This window comes from Macrobrachium nipponense, chromosome 4 (assembly GCF_015104395.2).
Source record: "Macrobrachium nipponense isolate FS-2020 chromosome 4, ASM1510439v2, whole genome shotgun sequence".
NCBI lineage: Eukaryota > Metazoa > Arthropoda > Malacostraca > Decapoda > Palaemonidae > Macrobrachium > Macrobrachium nipponense.
Window position 1 is genome coordinate 59,391,858 of NC_061100.1, and position 10,000 is coordinate 59,401,857.

Consider the following 10,000-nt stretch of genomic DNA (forward strand, 5'->3'; position numbering starts at 1 on the left):
GTGAAAGTTGGTGATGTCAATTGCATTATTCATGAAATGTAACTTCTTTATCTTAGTGCCGATTTTGTTCCAACTAAATTTCAGTGGTCCAAATTACACCTTCTACTGCGTAAGTGGAAAAACATTATATGTGTTGTTGCTCCTAAGTGAACGTCAACACCAGTGAACAAGTCAGGTGTGAGGATTTCCTTTAGGTTTTTCTTTTACAGTTGTAGAAGAGAAACTTTCGTAAATTTAGAATATTTCCCATAAATGGGAATATGGAGGGAAAATAGGCAAAGGTAGCGATGGGAGGAGAGGAGGAGAGCGAAGGAGAGCGGGGAGGGCTAAGGACTGGGGAGTAGGTAACTGGGGAGTACGAGGGAGATATATGAACAGAGTTCTACGAGTGGGAAATGATGGTGATGGGGTGGGGGAATGGGTGCAGGTCGAAATGGGAGAAGGAATATTTTAAAGCAACCGCCATGTACGATTTTTTTTTTTTTTTTTTTTTTTTTATCACGGCGGCAGCCAATTACTGGTATGCATACTCGCCGTGCGAGCAAACTTATCGAAGCTTACATACAAGAGTACGCTAACACGTGGTAACCCTGGTATCATGATGAAATCAATGCAGGTTCTAACAAGCAAGAGCCCCCAATGGTAGGTCTTAAATGATCGTCCAGCTTGATTCCGAATTAATTATTTGTCGAAAATTTTAGTGTTAAAACTACTATTAAAGATATCACAATTATTATCCAAAATTGCGCTAAAATAATCCTGGTAACACGGCGAGAGCGAGAGCCTGGCCTGCAGTTCAAGCAGGACCCAGTAACAAGGCATCTGGACATATCTGGATTAGTCTGGATACAAGCTAACATGATGAAATTCTTACAGGGCTCAACATGCATGAGCCAATACTGGTATATAAGTCCTCTTCCCGTCTATCCCGTAACAAATTTATTGGACTCCAATTTGATAACAGCAAGTCCTTAGTAAAATTTTTTGGTTTGTTATTTTACCACTAGTTATTTTTTTTTTCATTGACGACACAACCAAGGTAAGTTTTATGTTTATTTTTATGTCGGATGAATAAGATTGCACTGATCCCAAGTGATTGCACATTCCACCCTGTGGGGGCTATCATCGCGAACGTCATGCCCTCTCTTTATCCCGAGCAACCACGGATACAAAGCTAATAATCTATTTATCTTATATAGCTATATACTATATATATATATATATATAATTATATAAATATAATATATTCTCTTTTTGTCTTTTGTTGTAGAGGATGAGGACTGATGTCTCCGGACATGATAAATGAAATTTCTGAAAGATTTTGTAGATTTCCATATATGGTTTGGATGCGAGAATGCTCTATACTTACCAAGTGCTTTATCTTTCCTCTTCTGAAATCACTCCCATTCTCTAGAATTTATTAAAAACATAAACCCTAACTGAAGTACTCGAGTATTTACATAATGTACGTGAAGACAGAAACAGATTATATGAACAATTTATGAATTTACCGGTATGTGTTGCAGTTTCATTAATATTTTCCGACCTGTCAAAGAAAACATACTTTTGTTCATATGCATTCGCAACTGTTTTCTCTATTAATTTTCTGTTTTAAAATATCCGTTATATAGATTAACACTATTTCAGAATTAAATGAGCAATGTTTGCATATATATATATATATATATATATATATATATATATATATACTATTATATCATATATACATATATATATATCTGTATATATATATATCGTATATATAATATATATATATAATATATATATATATATATATATATATGTATATATTATATATCTTTTTGCTTTTTTTTTGGATACGTTTGTCGCTACAAAGCCATTAATCTCCAACTTCAAAGAAATATGAAGAAATCATGATGCCCGGTAGCGGGAAACGAACCTGCGATACCATAATCTCGTCATGATTATGGTATCACAGGTTTGTTTCCTGCATTGTGGCTATATATATACACACACATATATATATATATATATATATATATATATATGATATATATATATATATATATATATATATATATATATATATATATATATATATATATATATATATAAATATATATATATAGGCTGTAACACGAGTTTATGCGAGTTTAGGCAAATATTTGGGGAAATGAAAGAAAATATAATTCTGAGTAGAAAATGTCCCATGAACATATGCATTTTATGGCTTCGTTTGTTGATGAAATGAATTTCTAAAACAACTGTTATCATTAAATGGCTAAGTAACATGGGGTGTAGGGGACGTCGGAGTAGCCATGGATATGGGCAGCAGAAGATGATCACTTCACTTGTTACTCTAAACAGCCTCACTTTTCCGCCACGAATGTATCTGGGTTACATGGGTCTGAATCCTTATTCATTTTGTGAGGAAGAACCTGGAGACAATGTCCTACTGCTCCAGTTATGCGGAATAGCAGATATGTTTATTTATGGGTTTTGCAACAATGAATTTCACTGTTATAAAAAAAAAGGAAATCGTTAGATACTGAAAAAATTGAAATAAATGCTAGTATCATTGAAAAGTTCTCCCTCGCTGTCAATGGTATTCACTGAAATCCAATACAAAAAAGAAAGCAAGCCGAATGGAATCTCTCCCCCCCCCCCCCCCCCCCTTCCCCCGCCCCCATCGAAGATGGGCCTATTCATTACACTCCGATCAAAGATTTAAAACGTATTTTCAAAAGCCTCTCCTTCTCCATCAAAAGTATTCATCAGACACCAGTCGAAGGGAAAAACACACGTAAGAAAATATCTTCGTCTCTGTCCGATGAGAAAGAAAGAACAGGAACATTATGGAAAATTCACTTTCTTCATTCTTTCCTGAAAAAGACAGTATATTCATGCAGCAATTGAAAAAGGTAAAACAAACTGACGATGTTCAAAGTGCAGTATCTTCCCTACCTGCATTACCTTGTCATCATGATTACTTCATTATCATTCAGCATAGCCATAGTCCTGACTCCTGATTCAACAATTCTGAGAAATTTATACCACTTTCTTGATGTGTAAAGCTAATTATTCAAATTAGATTACAGTGAAGTCTGTTCACAAGTGATTTACTAATTGAAGAGACTATAATGTTACATTTTTCAAAAACCTGCAAGAAAAAAACCGTAATTAAAAGACGAACAAACCTTTTCCCTAATACTTCATTAACCCTTCCACCTAAATCCCCTTATCATTAACTACTCAGACATCACGTACGCCATCATTCCGAGAGCAACGTTAAGGAAAACCGGTTATGTTAAGAAAATATTCGACGTTATAACTTTCACGGTCAAAGGCTCCGACTTATGATCAAAGAATAATTTTGTTGTGAACTCAGCGTTTAACAGGACGTTTAGACATTATTTACACCGCAAGGTTCTTGAGATTTCTTTTATGTGGGGCAGGCATTAATTGAAGGTTGGCATTCCATGGTATTTCGAACGTAATGCAAATGGCCCAGAGCCAGAGTAACTCATTATTTGTCTAATAGAAGTTTACCGAAGATTTTTGTTGTTATCTTTATCTGGGACGGGGAGTAACAGATTAATGTAACAGAACGTACGTTTTCTTTTCAAATAAGTGAACGTAAAATTTGTAAAATCTCGTATGAACAACAGACAACACACACACACACACACACACGAAGAGAGAGAGAGGTAGAGATTTTACTCCATTAAAATCTTAAATATCTATTCACATTCATTGTCATGTCATTCTTCATTAGGTAAGAATTATGCCATAATTAGCACATAAGATGGAGAACAACCAAGCCTTTCGAAATGGCCGAGGGCAAGACAGAGTATTTTCATACACACACACAGCATTTGGCACAACACTTTCTTATAACTGATGTTCTTTTCCTTAAGCCTGAGGCTGACGTAGACATCAGGAGAAATTTTTCTGGAATAGAATTTACTCTATTGTGGTTATATTGGCTACACTATTATCATTATCAAGTCTTTATTTTCCTAAACTCTAAAATTCTAGACTCAGCTATCAGCATCTGGGTATGAAACGATGTAAACAAAAAACGTCGGGACAACATGAGCACCGTCGCATTAGAGGGTCAATATGCAAACTGTGTCGCCCTAAAATAAGATCAAGTAATTTTGATGTGAAGACACCTGTCCAACATCACACGGCAATAGGCATGCAAAGATGCTACGCTTAATCGTACTGTGATACGATGAAATTGAACAGCAAATAGTATTAAAATCAAATTAAATTTCACGGCTATTATTGAATACTTCTAAGTCCAAAGAGTTCTTACATATAGAGTAAACAATTGTACTGAAATTGACCATTTCCGTGAATGTAGGGCAAATAAGGAAAAAAATACTCTCACCAAACATAAAAAGAATCTATTTATACTACAACATAAAAAGAATCTATTTATATTACAATATAAAAAGAACCTACTTATATTACAACAAATAGAAGTTACTTAGGGACGATTGATGCTTTATCACATATCGCAGCTCACAGCCAAACGAAGGACCACGAAAGATCACAGCCAAGGAAGAACCCTCACAGTTCATTTTAATCCAAATGACTTTCAAACTTCATCTCCAGAGCAAAGGACCTTTAATGCGCTCTCAACACAAAGGGCTTTCAAAGCTCATGTCAAGACTAAAGGCCTCCATTGCTCATTATATATATATATAATATATATATATATATATATATATATATATATATATATTATATATATATATATATCCAGAACAATCCAGAACAATCTAACATAAGAAATCACAGTAAAAGTTGCAAAACACAAATAGATGCCAGTCATTTTAATAATTGTAGGAAGAACACGACATATACGTTAGTACTAACTAACCACCCTTGAATCAATAATGATTAAGCTAACTGTACCTACTCTCAAGCACCAGTCATCTTCCCTCCAACTGTTTATTGTCTAATTTACCTGTTGCTTTGTTTACACTCCCCTCCATAACAATGTTTCGTGTCAATTCTCCTTACGCTACCGCTGTGGTAGGTGTATTGGTGTATTGTTCGTTCATTATTGTTACTATATATATATATATATATATATATAATATATATAATAGATATATCCCCTATATATATATATGATATATATATATATATATATATATATAATATATATATATATATATATATATATATATATATATATATTATAATATACTATATATATATATATATATATAATATATATTATATATATATAATATATATATATATATATATATATATACAAATGAAGGTTGTTTTTGCCACGAAGGAAAAAATGAAAAAACGAGTTGGCCGAGTACTTTCGGTCCTATTCAGTAAAGGGTCCGAATAGGACCGAAAGTACTCGGCCAACTCGTTTTTTTCATTTTTCCTTCGTGGCAAAAACAACCTTCATTTGTATATATATATATATATATATATATATATATATATATATATATATATATATATATATATGATATATATATATATATATATATATATATATATATATATATCTATATATATATATATATATATATATATATAATATATATATATATATATATATGTATATATATATATATATATATATATATATATATATATATATATATATATATATATATATATATATATATATATATATATATATATATATATTATATAGTAACAATAATGAACGAACAATACACCAATACACCTACCCACAGCGGTAGCGTAAGGAGAATTGACACGAAACATTGTTATGGAGGGGAGTGTAAACAAAGCAACAGCAAAATTAGACAATAAACAGTTGGAGGGAAGATGACTGGTGCTTAAGAGTAGGTACAGTTAGCTTAATCATTATTGATTCAAGGGTGGTTAGTTCGTCTACGTATATGTCAGGTTCTTCCTACAATATTAAAATGACTGGCATCTATTTGTGTTTAGCAACTTTTACTGTGATTTCTTATGTTAGATTGTTCTGGATTTGACAGTCGACAACCCGTTCTGTAGCTAATCTCTTGATGAGAGGAAATCCGGACTTCTAGGAGCCTCCTGGAGCAACCGATGTAGGTGCCGAGATCACATCTGGGACAATAATACTTATAAATGACACTGGGGGCAAACAGGGGGCTGATCTAATGCTCAACTTGGAAGAGTGAGCCGATAGTTCGGGGGTTTATGGGAATTAGTTTTAAATTAAGGGCAGATAATTGCTCATTGAATAGGGTGACGCATTTTTTCCTAAATTTATTATTATGTAGAGAGGGAAATCTAGCAAACATACGGAGCTTGTGGACACTATGGACTATTGGGGTTGGATTGAATTTCAGGTTAAGTAGCTTATTAAGGGATCTATGAAAAATTGCTGGAGGGAAATAATTATCCTTAAAGTAATCAGCAAGGAAAGTCACTTCAGTATGAAAGGTAGACCAACTTGATGTCAGATTAATGGCTCTTTGGAGGAGAGTGGACTGGGAATACATTTTAAAGTTAAAAAAAACAAGCCAGTAAAGGTGCTCTTTCTATAAATACCAGTATGAAAGCCATACTCGTCCTTGAATATCTTAACATCAAGGAACGGAAGTGAATTCTGTGTTTCTGTCTTAACCGTAAATCTAATGTTATGGTGTTGGCTGTTTAAATACTCAAGAAAGGTATCAGCATGGTAATTACATCTGAACAAGGCGAAAGTGTCATCTATGTAGCGTCTATAAAAGAGAAGTCGGAAATTAAGGGGACCTACATCTAGAGCTCGCTCCTCCAGGGCGCACATAAATATGTTAGCAAAAGTAGGACCCAGAGGGCTTCCCATGGCCATCCCCTCAGTCTGCTTAAAAACTGTATTATTAAAAACAAAGGGTGTGTCCAGCACGGCTAATTCTAAAAGCAACTTAAATTGGGTTCTATTAAAATGGTTGTAAAAGCAATCGTCAGTGGGAAACAACCTGCCTAAAAAAATGTTAATAGTCTCGACAACGGGAGGCCGAGTTTATTAATGTGTACTTGTTGTAAGCCAGTGGTTGGAGTAAATGGACAAGAAAATTGGCGAGTTTATAGCTAACAGTGTTAATGGAAGAGAGGATGAGTCTCGAAGGAATTCCTTCTTGTCCCTTTACTCCAACCACTGACTCACAACAAGTGCACATTAATAAACTCGGCCTACTTTAAAGAAGACATTATCACGCAGGACTCAGATCTGTACATGGTGAGCTTTGACGTGGAATCTCTGTTTACAAATGTTTCCTGTTGTCGAGACTATCAACATCATTTTAGACAGGCTGTTTCCCACTGACGATTGCTTGTTCAACAATTTTAATAGAACCCAATTTAAGTTCTCGGCACATACATCGGTTGCACCAGGAGGCTGCTAAAAGTCCGGATTTCCTCTCATCAAGAGATTAGCTACAGAACGGGTTGTCGACTATCAAATCCAGAACAATCTAACATAAGAAATCACAGTAAAAGTTGCAAAACACAAATAGATGCCAGTCATTTTAGTATTATAGGAAGAACCCGACAAATAGACGAACTAACCACACTTGAATCAATAATGATTAAGCTAACTGTACCTACTCTTAACCACCAATCGTCTTCCCTCCAACAGTTTATTGCCTAATTACCTGTTGCTTTGTTTACACTCCCCTCCATAACAATGTTTCGTCACTTTCGTGTCAGTTCTCCTTACGCTACCGCTGTGGGTAGGTGTCTTGTTCGTTCTAATATTGTTATATATGTATATATATATATATATATATATATATATATATATGTATATATATATATATATATATATATATATATATATATATATATATATATATATATATATATATATATATATATATATATATATATATATATATATATATATATATATATATATATATATATATATATTATATATAAAGGTTTTTGCCAAGAAGGAAAAAATAAAAAAGCGAGATAGCCGAGTACTTTCGGTCCTGTTTCAGACCCTTTACTAAGGCAAACTGATTTTACAGAGAAAAACATAGTCAAGAGAAGGCTTAATATCCAAACTGACACTACAAGATTAGCAATAAGGGCGATTTCACTCTAACAAAAACGGGAGTAAACGCCAGAGGGTAGCCACACCTTGGAGGATACACACACGCAGTAAACAGGTTATTCTTCCAGAAAACAATACATTTTGAAAAACAAGGAAGCATATGCAACTTAATATCATGAAATTTACACAAATATTCCCAAAATATTATTATCAATAAAAAAGACGAAAGAAAATATATATATATATATATATATATATATACTATATATATATATATATATATTATATATATATATATATATATATTTATATATATATATATATATATATATATATATCGAGCAAGAGAAAGAGCAGAGAGAGAGAGAGAGAGAGAGAGAGAGAGAGATGAGAGAGGAGAGAAGAGAGAGAGAATTAATAATATATACATGTGGGACTAATTTATTAGTAGTTCATTTATTTTAAGGTCCTTCATAAACATCTTACAAATATATGGGTCCAAATGGTACATTCCCGGACTAAGATTTAGGTTGTTTATATTAGTGATTTGTATAATTGCTGATTCCAGTAAATTTCTTGAAACATAATGATTAGATCTAGCAATTACAGAGGTATCACCCCAATTAATACAATGAGATTTTTCACTCAGATGGATAAACAGTGCATTTGAAGTCTGGGCTGTTCTAACTGAATACATATGCTGCTTAATACGTGCACATAAATTTTTACTTGACTGACCAATGTAAAACGATGGGCAATCCTTACAAGGAATTTTGTAAAAGATGTTATTTGTTACGGGACTATTCTTAATTAGCATATCTTTAATGGTATTGTTATAAGAGAACACTAAATTAACATTAAACGATTTAAATATTGATTTTATGGTTTCAAATCCACGAAAGTAAGGTAAGCTAAGTGCATTTTTAGGCATTTCTTTTTCATTAATAGCAACACTATAAGACTTTTTGTGAGCTTTTTTATAACATAAATAAATTAAATGAGGTGGGTAGCAGAGATCGTTTCCTATCTTTTATATGTATTCTATTTTTTGGTCAAGATATTGTGGACTCGTGATACGCAAAGCGCGTAGGAACATAGATGATAAAATTGAAATTCTAATATTAAGATGGTGGCCAGAATAAAAATGTACATATGTTAAATTATTTTTGGGTTGTCTATAAATACTGAATTTGCATTGGAAAGATTCTCTATGCATTAATACATCTAGGAAAGGGATGAAATTGTTATTTTCAATTTCAACAGTGAATTTTATGGATGGCACTAAATTATTCAATTTAGACAGTAAATCATTTACATCGATATCAACAGGTAAGACTACTAAGATATCATCGACATATCGGTACCATTTTAAGGGGATAAGTGTGATATTCGGGAGGTGTTGTCTCTCAAAAAATTCCATATATAAGTTTGAAAGGAGAGGTGATAAAGGGTTACCCATGGCCATACGAAATATTTGTTGGTAATATTCTCCATTAAAAATAAATCTGCAATCACAAATACATAACTTAATCAAGGAAATTATGTGACTAACGGACATAAGTAATTCATGCAGTACAAGTTCATTACTTAAATATTCTAGCACAGAGTCAATAGGGACTTTTGTAAACAAGGAACATACATCAAAACTGACAAAGACATCGCTAGGGTTTAGTACAATGTTATTTAATTTTTCCACAAGATCAAGAGAATTCCGGATGTGTGAATTAGATACAGTTCCTAGTAGCGGGGATAACAATTTCGTAAGATATTTATAAGCAATTGATCATACAGTTCTAATAATTGGGCGCATAGGTTTGTTTTCCTTATGAGTTTTGACTAGGCCATATAAATAAGGTAATGAGGGACACTTTACAGTTAACTTACACAAAAGTTCTTTTTTATCTTTAAGAATTTGTTTGATATTGATATTAAAGTTTTTTATTACTTGGTCCAACGGATTTTTTTTCGCGA